This window comes from Lissotriton helveticus, chromosome 4_1 (assembly GCF_964261635.1).
Source record: "Lissotriton helveticus chromosome 4_1, aLisHel1.1, whole genome shotgun sequence".
NCBI lineage: Eukaryota > Metazoa > Chordata > Amphibia > Caudata > Salamandridae > Lissotriton > Lissotriton helveticus.
The window spans coordinates 208,140,759-208,155,651 of NC_136063.1; positions in this window are offsets into that span (position 1 = coordinate 208,140,759).

Consider the following 14,893-nt stretch of genomic DNA (forward strand, 5'->3'; position numbering starts at 1 on the left):
TACCTTGGGGCAGTCCCATATGATATGATAGAATGTCCCGACGTGCCCACAACGCCTAAGGCAGAATGGGTCTGGTGTACGTCCCAGCTTGTGTAGGAGAGTGCGGGAATAGTATACCCTATGTAACACCTTGAGCTGTATCAGCTTGAGTCGGGATGGGATTGCCGCTTCACGTGCTGATGTTAATGCGCCCAACCAGTCAGTATCGTCTATGTCTCCCAGATCTATTTCCCATTTGGCCCGAAGAATCAGCGTGTGGTCTGGTTGGTTATTGACTAGCTTTCAGTAAGTGTGTGATATCTCTTTTTTGTCCATGTGATCTGTCAAGATTCTGTCCTCAAGAGGTGAGGAATCTGCTAACGTGGTGCCCTGGGGGATCGCGCTTTGGAGGGCATGCCTAATTTGCAGATAGCGATAGTGTTCTGTGTTCCCCATTGCATATTTGGCCTGTAGTGCTGTGAACGTGAGCATCTCTCCCTGCACCCAAAGGTCTCCGATTCTTGAAATACCAATGAGGTCCCATTGTCTGAACCCTTTGGAGTTCACTAGAGTGCCCAGCCTCTGCGTCTCCCAGAGGGGTGTGGCAAGTGTTAGTACTCCCTCCCATCCCAGCGCCCTCTGCGCGGTATGCCAGATCTTTATGGTGTGCGCAGTGGGACCTGTGAGTCTAGGTTTTCGTTTGTTAGTGTAAAGAGCTCTCATTAGGTTCTGTGTAGGAAGGAGGACCCTGTCTAGCCGGAACGCCGGCTCATCATGTGGAACGTGCAGCCACTGGTTTATTATCATCAATTGAGTGGCCCAATAGTAAAGTTTCACATCTGGTAGGGCAATGCCACCATCGTACCAGCTATGCACCAGTTTGCGCTGCGCAATACGGGGTGGTCGGCCGTCCCATAACAGTGAGGTGACTTCTGCTTCAATGGCCCGGAAGTAGGACAGAGGGACTGGGAAAGGGGTGTTTTGCAGGGCGTACAGGAACCTGAGCAGTGCTAACATTTTGAATAATGCCGCCCTCCCCAGCAGTGTCAATGACAGCGATTGCCAATGTCTGACGTCCACCTTAAGACGTGTGAGGTTTTCTGCCATAAATATATCTACCTGTGGTGTGACATATATCCCCAGGTAATTGAACCCGGTACTCGCGATTTGGAGTGTGCATCCCGGTGGTAATTCGGGTACTGGCCCGTAGAGCACATACAGTAGTGACTTCGACCAGTTGATGGTATATCCGGACATTGTCCCGTACCGCGTTAGGATTTCCAACAGGGCCCTCAGGGAGTCTTCCGGCGATGACAGATATATGATCGCATCATCGGCATATAAAGACACTCAGTCCTCCCAGTCCTCCTCCCATCGTATCCCCCGTATTCGCGGCTCCTGTCTCAGCCACGCGGCCAGAGGCTCCAGCACTAGGGCAAAGATGAGAGGAGACAGTGGGCAACCCTGTCGTGTTCCTCTCCCCAACTGAATTTCCCTGGAGATATGTCCATTCGCCACTACATGTGCCAGCGGTGCCGCATACAACAGTTCAAACCACCCACAAAATTTAGGGCCGAACCCTAGCTTCCGAAGTACTGCAAAAAGGAACGGCCATTCGACCAGGTCGAACGCCATCGTGGCGTCCAGTGAGTGGATGACTGCGTTTGCCTTCATCAGAGGTATGCGGGCCAGTACACTGTGTAGGTGCCGTAGGTTGAGGGAGGTGTTGCGGCCAGGCATGAATCCTGATTGGTCAGGCTGGACTAAGGTGGTAAGATATGGCTGTAGGCAGAGTGCCAGTGTCTTAGCCAGTATTTTTGCCTCTGCATTTAACAGTGAGATCGGGCGGTAGGACGATGGTTGGTCCTTCGGTTTACCCGGTTTATGAATTGCCACGATCGTCGCTAGCCTTTGAACTTTAGGCAGGGTTCTCCCCCCAGGCAGTCAGTATACGTTGCGAACAAAGCGATACAAAAGGGGATGATGGACGGAGCGTTTGAACAAATCAAACACTCACCCCCAGTCAACTGATCTGGGTTTAATCCATCACCATTCTTTAGTTCACTCAGCCACCCCAGTTCAGACATGGCTATATGTAAATCAGTCTGACCCTGTGCCTTATGGGAACAGTCCAGCCCGAACTGCCAAGCCATGTCTTCCTTGGACCGGAAACAAGCATCCTGGGACCGGTTTCGGATTCATAATCCTCATCAGCCAGGCTATCTTGAATCCAGTGGCCAAGTGAACAAGGGACTCACGTCTGAGCATACCCTGCCACACTTAGGGCGAACAAAGCGATACAAAAGGGGATGATGGACGAGCAAGTGAGGTGTGATGGTTCCTGACATCTTTTTATAGAGCTCTACTGGCAAACCGTTGGGGCCCATCGCCTTTCCCGTGTGGAGGGCCGCTAGGGCCCGCCCCAGTTCCTCTACTGTGAGGTCTGCTTCTAACGCTTGCATATCATCTAACGGTAATGCCGGCAAGTCTATAGCTCGTAAGAAGTGCAAGTTGTCATCTACTGTTGCCGTGGCTCGTGGGGTGTAAACCCGTTCGTAATAGGTCGCCAGATCCTCCACAATAAGTTGGGGGTCAGCAGAGACTGTACCATCTTCAAGCGTCAGCTGTGTGATACATCTATTTGCTCGCTCCTTTTTCTCGAGCCACGCCAGCATCCTGACCATCTTGTCCCCCAGTTCATATACCCTGTGCAAGGTGTTCATGTGTCTAGTTTTCGCTTGCTCCCACGCGCATGCCCTGTATTCCTGGGTCGCTAGTGTTACGCTTTGTGCTGTCACTTCAGTTGGTGCGTCTGCATGCGCTACCTCCGCCCTCTGCACTGCCATTTCCAGTGCGTCTAAGTGTTCCCTGCGTTCTAGGGTGTATTGGGTAATGGAGGATACGGCGTAACCACGGATCACTGACTTTTAGGCCTCCCACAATATGCTCGGCAATTCTACAGAGTGTACATTTTCCGTGAAATATTGCTCAGTGGATTTCTTTAAGGCCTTAGCTATGGTGGGAGTTTGGAGATATCCTGGGTATATCGGGTAAACTCGTCTCTGCCTTGGTGTCTGTGTTGTGTAAGTGAGGTGTATTGGGGAGTGGTCAGAGATGCCTCTGGGCAGATGTTCCACTGTACTCACTTTGTCAGGGGAAACCGCTATCGTGAACAAGTAGTCTATACGCGAAAGACTATTGTGTGCCCCTGAGTGGAAGGTAAACCGGCGATCCGTAGGGTGCTTAAGCCGCCACAAATCCATCAGTCCTATTGCAGCTAGGAATTCTCTCAGGGCTTGATTGTGTCCATGGGTATCCCTAGGGGGCCTGCGGTCCATTGAAGCGTCTACCACCGCATTGAAAGTCCCCACCCATGATCAGCTCCCCTTCCAGCAGGTCCAACAGGAATTTACCCAGGTCTCTGAAGGCTGGCTGGTGAAGTGCTGGGGGTATGTATACGGAGACCATGTTGTACCTGCATCCTTCCCACTGACAAGACAGGGCAGCGAATCGGCCTTGATCGTCTGAGCAGGTTTTGTGTATCACCAGTGGGGAGCTTTTGTGGACTAATATCCCGACCCCACGGGAGCCCGATGTGAATTCAGCGTGAGTGACCATCTTAAAACCCCACCGATCTAGCGCTTTGCAGGCCCCACCCATCAAGTGTGTTTCCTGGAGCAGCACGACAGTGGGGCCCTTCCTCTTCAGGTATTGTAAAACCAGACCCCGTTTTATCTTGTGTCCCAGCCCATTAACGTTCCAGGATATCACTGACAGTGTATGGCAGGACATGTTCGCAGCTCGGGAGTTAGGGACTCCTTCTGTAGAGTATGCCATTGTATACTGACTGGAAATCTGTTATGTGCCCGATATATATCTGTGCCGCAAGGCTGAAGCGTGTCATTAAGGTGCCCTTACATACTAACGCGATTAACAAAGGACCTGTGCGCGTGTTCCTGATCCCTATCAGTAATCTTAAGTGTGTACTGATTAACCTATAACAGTGCGAAACTAGGCCGATACCAGCCAACCCCCCCACCCCCCACCCTGCCTCCCTGCCCGGCGGATCCCAAACTGTCCACCACCCCAACTGAGCAGAGTGCCTGCTACCCTTAAACATTTGGAACATTCTGGAGGGTGAGACTTCTGTGACGGCGATGAAATCCTAGTCCCCTTAGAGTGTTCACGTGATGCTGTGCCAACTTAGTGTGTCCTACCTGCGGCAGTCTTCTTTGGGTCCAACATTTTGCCACAGAGCAGCTTACCCGTGATGCAAGCACAACCGCCTCCCTCCGCCCCTCCGCCACCCGCAAATCCCAGTCCGTATTACAGATGCGCTGTGTTTCGGCTGCTTACTAGATGTTGTCCATTGCAACCTGGAATCCACGAGCGGGGTTGTTGCAGAGGTCAGCCATGAAGTCCATCTGTCGAGCTCATCGGTCGTCCCGTTATCTGTTGTGTCATCTCGCGTCTCGATTATTGGGCCCTCCCGCTGGTCTCCAGCCTTCCAGCCAGTCTTGTGCGTCTCCAGGTGATTCAAAAAACCACACTTTCCCCTCCGATTCTACGCGCAGCTTCGCCGGGAATATCATTGCATATTTCAGTTCCCGAGTTCTAAGTTCCTTTTTGATTTCCGTAAAGCTAAGTCATTGCTGCGCCACCGCCGCCGTATAGTCGAGATAAAAAGAGACCTCTGAGTTATCAATTTTCAGCGGTGGGGCAATTCTCGCGGCCTGCAGAATCGCGTCACGGTCACGGAAGTTAAAGATCCTCACCAGTATCGGACGCGGCGGTGCTCCCGGTCGCGGCTTTCCTCCTGGTACGCGGTCGGCGCGTTCCACCGAGAAGTATTTGGACAGTCCTTTCGGTTGGAGCTGGTTTTGAATTAGGTCTTCTACATATAGGTTCAGTGCCGGGCCCCCTTCTGACTCCGGCACACCCACTATGCGCACATTATTGCGCCGGGAGTGGCCTTCCTGATCCTCGAGTTTGGCTTTCATGAGGCGGTTGTCATCCTCCAACCTCTGCATTTTTTGTTTGAGTTTGGCCGTATCACCCGTTAGTCCCGACGTCGTCTTTTCAACTTCTATTAAGCGATCTGACAGTTTCGCAAAGTCCGCCCTGATTAGGGAGACGTCGGTGGAGATTGATCCCATCGATGTCTGCATCTTTTTCAGTGCAGCCATGACATCTTGGAGCGTAACCTGGTCGTCGCCTGCTGCCCAGGTGTTGGGCTGCGACAGCTGGGGCGAGGTGCGGGACGCGTCCGCCTGGGGGGCGTCTGAGGTGTCTTTGGTGTAGGCGAACTTATCTAGCCGTGGGGGTGGCTGTCCTCTGGTCCCCCTCCCACTCATCTTGCTGGGCCTTGATAACTTTTCCTGCTCACTTTGACTTTGGGGCCCCTTCAGCGTTGTCTGGGCTTCACGCCCCCGATATAGCAGTCCACCAGTGTCCAATTGACTGCCTGTGGGCGAGGCCCACTCCGTGTCCCCCGGGACCTGGTGCTGGTACTGTACTGTGGCCTCAGCGCTGCTACAGGTGGTTCGCGCACCTTACTGCAACGGTCCTGTGGTGCTGGCGGTCACACTGCCCCCCCCTTCACCGTGGAGGGCCTTGGTTGGGGCTATAATGCCTGTGGCCCCCCGGGGTCCGCAGAACCGTGCGGTGGTTCCGCTCCGCTGTTGCGCGCCCGCCGGGGATGGTGATACTGCTGCGGGTTAACGGCCGCTTTCAATTGTTTTTGGCGCGAAGACTCCCGCGTCGCTGGGTATCGCGGTGTCCAGTCCCCTTGGCCTCATGCCCTGTGAACAGGAGTCCACTTTATCTTCCTGCAGGCGGCGCTGCCGTGAGGTGGCCTCGACTCCTCACCTCCACTCCGATGATGTCCTGTCCGCCTAGGACGCCGCGCCGCCGGGCCGCCGGTCAAATACAGTCCCCGGCTCCGGTGTGGCGAGGAGGCCGCTATTTCCACCGCTATGTCACTCTGCGAGGCTCAGGGGTACAGGTCCCAGAAGCAGTGCTCCGTGGACCGGAGATTCGCCCGATTCCGATGCTGGGGCACAGATCCGATCTTTCACAGGATAAGTGGACGGATTTAGCGGGGATGACTTATACCGTCACAGAGCTCTATTAGTGTGCGGCCATTTTGCCTGGTCGCTAGCCACGCCTCCCCTGTATTGTATTTTTGAATTAAATCGTCTTCTAAAGGGTGTTTTCAGCTTCCTTGTGGAGAAGACTATCCCACCGATCCATTAAATATGGTTTTGCTGAAAGTAACAACTTTATGTCATGGGTTTAAAGTCCATTGATTTGTATTAAAAATGTGTGTATATATACTAGTCTAAATGTGTACGTTTTCATAGTTTGTATGCCCAATTCACCATTTTTATTAAGAGCAATGGTCAGCCCAAATGACAATTGTTTAATTCTTTTGATGTGCTGCCTGCTATTTTGCATTAAATGCTGGTTGCACTTTAGGCGTCCTGTTGCTTTATTGTTAACACTATGTATGCTTTTCCAATTATTTTTTTGATGAAACAACTAGGGCCCATGATCAGAGTTTGGCTGAAAAGATAATCTGTCACAAAATGGAAGATGTCCTGTCCACCATATGGCAAGTGTATTAAAGCCTATAGCACTTCAAATACTGCAGACAGGATATACGCCATGTTTTGTAATGTCCTTCATACTCTGTCAGGCCCCAAATCTATCTTTAAGCCAGGCATAAAAATCGATTTGATAGGGTGTGTTTCTGGGGCTTTAAAATGGGCAAGGGAAATAAGAAAATTGACATAAGGACAGAGTTTATGTGTGGCAAAGCTCACTATGGGAAGCTGATAATGATTTGTAGGTATTATTTTAGTATAACATGCAAGGCACATTAAAAAAGCATTTAAGTGCATGTAGATATGCTATAATTAGCATGAGATTCACCAGATAACTTCCAGATAAATTGGCAGGAAACCAATGATACTCACCCAACGTGATTTAAAATCTGCTAGTTTCCATTAACCCCTTGTGTGCTCATGATGGCTCCTCGCCGTCATGAGCCACGGGCGGCGTGTGCTCATGACGGCGTGGAGCCGTCATGCCGCCGCCACTCCTCCCACGAGGCACTAATTCCCCTCCTGTGCTGGCAAATTAATGAGCGGGCGTGGTCATGATGGAACCATGCCGTCATGAGCACATGCCACCCGTGACTCATGACGGCGTGGAGCCGTCTTGAGCCCCGAAGCGCTGCGCTCACCCCGTAGCCCCCCGCGCCGTGGCGGAATTTGCAGCGCAGGGAAGGGGTAAACTGCCCAAACAAGTTCTTGAAGTATACCCGTGAGACCCCTACGTAAAGATATCATCAAATTTTATACAGTTCTAACCATAGCTGCACACACATATTCTCTTTTAAAATGTTTCACTTTTCACTAATTTCCACAAAGGGACCAAACTTGCAACACATTGAGAGGACCTGGTTCCATTACCACATGGATAACAAACTCATGCTCATCATGAAATATTGATGGGAATGTTTAAATTCTGCAATCGGAGTGCGTTTCCTAACTAGGATTTTTTCAGTTTTGGACTTCTGCAATACATGAGCTTCAGGAAGAAGGGTGTTGCAGGTCCTCATTTAGTTTCCTTTCTAATATTCACAGTTTCTGTGTGGGATAATTAGGGTTCCTCTTGTGTATTCTCATATATGTGACTCATAGAAGTTTGAAAACGCTCCTAACATCGGGGTGACACTCTCTGCGGTGAGCTTGTTTTTTGTGTTGGGGGTCTTGGCCAAGAGGGAGAGTATGAGTTGTATGTTATCGGCGTAGGAGAGAATGTTGTATGCGCAGTTGACGTTGACCAGAGGGATTATGTGTGTGTTGAAGAGGGTGGGGTTGAGCGATGTACCTTGAGGCACTCCGCAAAAAAGATGAAGGCTTCCGAGGAGTAAGATACCCGGGTGATGGCTTGCATTCTATCTGTTAATAAGGAAAGAACCAGCAGAGAGCGTATGTTGTTTGTGGCGGTGAGGAGTGCTGTTTCTATAGTGTGGTTGGGCTTGATTACGGACTGCATGGTGTTGAAGAGCTGAAGGTTTGCTGAGGTGGGTAGTGAAGTGCTGGTTTATTTCCTTTCTATAAGACCTTGGATGGGTGGAACAAACTCCTTATGGATAGCAGATTCCGAATCTGGTATTCAATCTACAGGCTGTTTTTTAGAACACACATAAGTAACTTAACTACAATGAAGGGATGACTTGCCAACATATAACACTCATGTTTCCAACCAGGCTTCCTGCAGATTCTGGGCTTTCTAGTATACCTGTCTCGCTGCACGATGATCTGTATGAAATTCGCACACTAACGTCCTGATTCAGGCAGGTATCATACATTTTTTGAGTGACTTTACTACTTTTGGCCTTTCATTAAGGGCCTGATTTAAAACGATAACTCACACTTGTGAGTAACTTACTCTTTTTAAGGAAGTTTACTACTTTTTGCTTATTCATAAAATCTGAGTTTAAGGTACAAAAAAAATAGTATTAAAGTAAGCACCACACATGGCCAACCACTGGAACTGAAACACCCTCCCGTAGAAAATAAAGGAGTTCGGGAAATAAAATAAAACCCCACAACAAATAATGTTCTATTCAATTATGTACAATAGTTAAAAATATAATGAATTCTCATTTAATCTTCAATATATAAAATAGTGCATATTTATTCATTAATTACAAAATATTTCAATGCCCCATTTTGAATATATTGTAACTATGTTTATTAAATATAAAATTATTTTCAATTAATTCTCAACATTACTTCATGCATATTTAAAATATTTATTTTCTTTCGGCTTGGATTTATTGTTTAATTTTGACTTCAGAAGAATGATTTTAATTTCATTCAATATAGTTCTATTAGTGAAACATTTATTTCAAAATTAAGTTAATAGTGCTATAGCATTTTTTTTATTCTGTTAAACTAATTATATAAAGTACATTTACATTCACATTTAAAATAAAATAAAAATATTTTTTATATTTAGCTTCGGGTTATAATGCATTTTTTAAACCTTCCCTATACTTTACCGTTGGGAGACTCCAGAGGGAATATTGCCTTGCACACTTTTAACTGCTTTGTTTAATTTTTGAAATTTTAATTTGTATTATTTGTTTTTCTTTGTCACTTTCACAATAGTTCCCCTTGCAATTCGGCCATATGGTTTTCATAAATGTTCAGACAGCATCCATTTGAAACTCTTGAAAAAAACATCTGATGTATGTTCATCTTGGGAGCAGTACAAGCTAAACCTACTTTTCGAAAACATTCCAAACTGTCAGTCTGCCCTCTTACTTCAATATGTAAGACAGATTGGACAATCTTGACTGACATACAGTATTCTGAAAATAGGCATTTAAAATAACAGTCCAAAAAATATTTGATATGTTTTGCATTTATTTGCTAAACTACAACCAGGTTTGTGCGGACATTTCGAAAGAATTCTCAATTAAATGAAAGTCATTGTAAAAGCAAATAATAGATACTGTGTTCCCATCATATAACTCAAAGAAATGTCAAGGTGTTTGCAGGCCAAGCTGATATAGCTGAAATTGTACCATTTACAGCGTCATTTTTTGCTTTTTAATTTTGACTTACCCCAGTTCAAACCGTGCAGTTTTGTTCCACAATAAAATGTCTTTTAGTTATGTTTCAGAATCTCACTGTTAATGTCACATTCTGGCCTATCAGTAGCTTCCTTGGTTTCCCTCCTTTGGTGTGTAGAAATGCATAAACACTGGACAGAGTGAAGACTGGGCTGCATTGGACTCAAATTGATGAGATATAAGAAAGAAAATATAGCCTGGCAGAAGGTAGTCTTTAGAATGCGATTTTTTATATTCTGCCGGCAGAAGAAGATACATTTCACACATTTTGTGAATCAAAACGTTATGAATCTTGTGGGCATTTACACTTTTGAGTAGTTTTCAAGCAAATTAACACAATTTCTGCAGGAATATTTCCTGCTAAATATTGATTTGTGAGTTTTATTTTTTTGCAAATAAGTTAGATACAAATTTATATAGATGTTGCACGTATTGTGCTGGAAAATGGGATGGAATATTTTTCTGTTTTACTCAGGGGAGTAGCTTGGTCAATGAAGACAATCACGCCAGCATATAATGTAAAAATACATTATGCTTAAGGGGCAGTGAAAAGGGAGAGGAATGCAGATTGGTAGGGGTACTAAGAGAGGGAAAACACAGCCTTTTGGAAACTTACCAACATTTTTTAAAACTTTCCAAACCAGACAGTGTGTGTTTTTGTCTGTCCATGTAAAACTTCCTAGTGCTATCCGACAGACACCTCAACATACCCGACTGAAAACACCCGTTCCCAACTATCTACCAGAATATTAATTTACTGGGGGGGGTGTAACACCCCCTTGAAGCTACGCCCCTGAGTTTAATGTTTCGGAAAATTTTAGCAAATATTTTGAGCACATAAACCAGCAAAATGGAAGCTTGTCAGAGTTTAATCCTGCCACTTATTTTGCTGAAAAACAAGTAAGCAGTATTTCGTAATGCTGAGGTTCTGCTATGCTGTGGCAGTGCGTACCGCAGAGACCCTTCACTCTGAGACACTGCAGTGGATGCTTGCCCTCCTTTTCTACCATAAAAAGGCTTCGATTAATAATTTACCCAGATCTTGCCTGCGCAAATCACGGCTGACACTTTGGCGCATATTTACAAGGGGAATGCGCCACATAGCAGCTGTTGTTAAAGAGTTTTTTTCCTGTGAAATCTATTTTTGCTGTCTTTTTCACACAGATTTATTTTTACATTTCACAAATGTTATGAACATTATGAAGTTTGATAACTTTGGCCAACATTTTCCGAAAGTGTGCATTAATAAAATCTCACGGTCACACATATCACTGCTTCAATCACCTCAGTCAATTGCAACACAGCAGTTGAAAAGGACAGATGTCAAGGATAAAGATAGATAAAGTAGAGGGAGAGATAGGAATATGCCCACTGTAAGGACTGAGGGACATATTTTCAAGACAGGCGAAAGAATTATCGCCATTTTAGCGGCAGAAAACTGGCGCTAAAACGGAGATAATGGGCTTGATAATATGCTCTATGGAATTCCAATTGAAGCCCATGTTAGATGTCCTTCACATCTAACATGGGCTTCAATTGGAATTCCATAGAGCACATTATCAAGCCTATTATCGCCGTTTTAGCAGCAGTTTTCTGCTGCTAAAACAGAGATAATTTTATCGCCTGTCTTGATAATATGCCCCCGAGTTGGTTGGTAATGAAAATTCTCAAATTTGTGGAGGAAGTGGCAACTCCTCTCTTGGAGAATGTTCTGCCAATGGGTAATCTTCCTCAGCAAATCTCTGAACTTTTACTATATTACCACTCATAGTGGTATTGCACACTACGCCAATGCTCTATAATTTGGAGCTCTGCTCAACTTACTCCGAAGACTGTAAGAAATCTTGAATGTGACAGATAGAAAACAATTGTATCTATGCCTTTGGAATTCCATCTGTCGAGCCCTGAAAGTCATCTTCTCTTTACCGGTGGCTGATTCTGCTAATTCAAGGCTCTCTGCATCACCCACAGGGCTATGCATGGCAATCGGCCCACCTTCATACAACTAAGGATTGGTGATACACCCAAAGGAGCCTACTCCCACAACCATCCCACCTATCAAGAGATAGCGCCTAAGTGCTAATTTGTTCTCTGTGCAGATAGCCAAGGGCCAGATGTAGGTAATTCTATTTTACCACTTCTTAAATACCGAATTTTACCGATTCGGTATTTAAGAAGTGGTAAAATAGAGGGGGGGGATGTAGGTATTTCAGAATCGGTAAATACCGAATCGTTAAGATTCGGTATTTACCGATTCTGTAAATACCGATTCGGTAATGCCCATTGATTCCTATGGGCCTTGAAGCCCATAGGAATCCATGGGCAATACCGAATCGGTATTTACCGATTCGGTAAATACCGATTCCAGCAAGGGTGCAGGGGGTGTCACTTTGACACCCTCTAGCACCCCAAATACAGGCATGTGTGCCATGTGGCACACAGACATGCCCTAAGGGCATGTCTGTCTGTCACATGGCATAGGTGTGCATGCACACATGTGCATGCACACCTGGATTCGGTATTTTACCACCCAATTGGATTGGGTGGTAAAATACCGAATCTGTAAGGCCTTAGGGACTCTGAAGAGTCCCACCTACATCTGGCCGTTACCGAATCGGTAAAAATACCGATTCTGTATTTTACCGATTCGGTAAATTTACTGAATCTGTAAAATAGGCCCCCTACATCACAAATACCCATTTACCGGTCGGTAACGGCCGAAATCGGCCGTTACCGACCGGTAATTGGCGACCTACATCTGGCCCTAAGTTCTGTTACAAACTACCAGCAACAATAAGGACCAGCCATTATCACCTTGAATCCCATGAAGCACATTCATCCCTTGTCACCTATTATATACTTCAAATAGGCAGCCTACCAAAGAATTACCCGCTAAAAAGCTTTGTTTGATTCTCTGGTTAACTATTCCTCCTAAGCAATGTGAATGTCTGGAACAAAATCAACAAGAATACCTACTTATATTGATGAACATTCCACCCCAACGTGTTACCTTATAAACAAGCTACTTACATTTACAGTAAAAACATGGTCACACCAGTACCCAAAATGAAACAATCATGTTCATGCTCAGAGGCACATGGCCTGCTACGTTAATGATGGAAAAGGTAGGAGCGATGGCTGATGACCACTTCTGCATCATCAATGTATCCCTCCAGCGAGACCGCTTCCAAGCTGTTAATGAACAAGCATTTATTCTCCCCCTTGAAAAACAAAATGTGAACACGTTCAACTTTTGACTCTTTTCTATGCTACCATTCGTAGCTAAGATTCTTGAAGTAGAAATACTTTACAATACTTTGCAAACCCCATGAATGTGTAGAATCAGGTAACATGTTATTTGATGCTCTGTGAGACTTGATAAGTTATGTTGATTTGTACAGCGCGGCTAATCAACTAGTTGAGTATCCAAGCACTGTAGAGGGTGTGTCGGTGTAGGACTGAGGGTGATGGGAATCAGCCCTGAGGAATTAGTCGAAGTACAAGGTCTTCAGCTTCTTGCGAAATTCAAGAAGTGAGAAGGAAACCCTGATGTGTAGAAGGAAGTTGTATCAAGTCTTGGGTGCAATGTAAGAGAATCCTAGACTTCCCGTTCTTCTTCAGTGGATGTGGGGAGTGTGAGTGAGTGAGGTAAGTACATGGAGGCCAGGGGAGGTTCAATCCACCTGGCCTTCATGGACTTATCCAGTGCATTTGATACAGTAAGTCGGGGTAAGTTATCGACACTTATGGAAAAAAATGGGCTTTGAGGAAGCTCTTATTACCCTGCTACGCAGGTTGCATGCGTCAACCACTGTCTTTATTCGTTACGGCCCAGGAGGAGAGAAGACTAGACCTACTGCCTCAACAGAGGACGTGCGACAGGGCGGTATCCTGTCTCCCTTTTTATTTCTTTTATATACAAATAGAGGTGGAGAAATGTTTTACTAGATCAGCACCTGGATTATCCTAGTATAGGAGGGCAGTTGGTCCCCCTTATTATCATAAGCCGATGACACGGTTTTGATGGCCTTACCGGCAAATAGCGTTAAAAAAAAGTTGATTGCTTTTACTGATTTTATGACGGGTTTGAACTTGAAAGTAAATTTCAGTAAATCATTCATCATGGTATGTGGCCCCAAGCAGACTAAAACGCAAACATTTGTGTTAAAAGAAAAGGTCATTGATAAGGTACCAATTTTACATACCTGGGGAATGTTTTTAATAATAAACTAAATTTGGACCATTTGATTGTAGCCAGGTCCCAACATACTAGTAGAATTATAGAGGGCTGTTCTGTTTTGCGTACAAACTGGGACATAAGCCAGTGACAGAAATGTTGACTTTATACAAATCAAAATACCTTTCGTTTGCTACATATGGGGCAGGAGTTGGGGTTCACCAAAAAAGCAGCCAGATTCAAATTTTAGAAAATAAATTCCTGACTTGGCTGACCATGAATCACAGGATCTAACACAAAGTTCTAAGCTTGGTTGGGAAAATGATCAATGGAAATTCCCAAAATATTTCAAATTTTAGAAAATAAATTCCTGAAAAGATTACTGTTGATCCCCATTAGCTCTCCTACAAAATGTTGTCACTCTGAAGTGGGTTTAGACTATGTCAGAGATAGAATAAATATTGCCCCATTGATTTTATGGGGAAAGGTATGGACTTCGGCTGAGTTATTAGTTATTATACTGGTGTACTGGCCTCTACAGCTAGGTCAATTTCCAGCACTCAATGATGTAGCGTGAAATCTGGTCGATCGCTACAAGTCTCTGCTATCATTTGACCCTCTGATACAAACCACTGTGAAATCCCACTATTTTCAATTGTATGCTTTATTAACTATCTGCCCTTGTTAACTATCAACTAATTACTAATATAGAAACCAGTGATTATAAATTGTATGCTTATATATTTAGATATTCCCCAAAATTTGTTCACAGACTACAATTGAAGGAAATGAGCCAAAATTATCATATACTATCTGAGGAGCGGTGACCATGTATCTATCATGAGATCTCAACTGACTTGGCTGACCATGAATCACAGGATCTAACACAAAGCTCTAAGCTTGGTTAGGAAAATGATCAATGGATATTCCCAAAATATTTGTCACATCATTTCTACCAATCAGTCATCCCCTGCATTCCTGATCTGACTGAAAAGTGTTCATCCCAAAAGGAAATTTGTACAAATATGTAACCAGATTATCTGAACTAGAAAGGATAAAACACTGGAATAATCTCCCCAAAGATC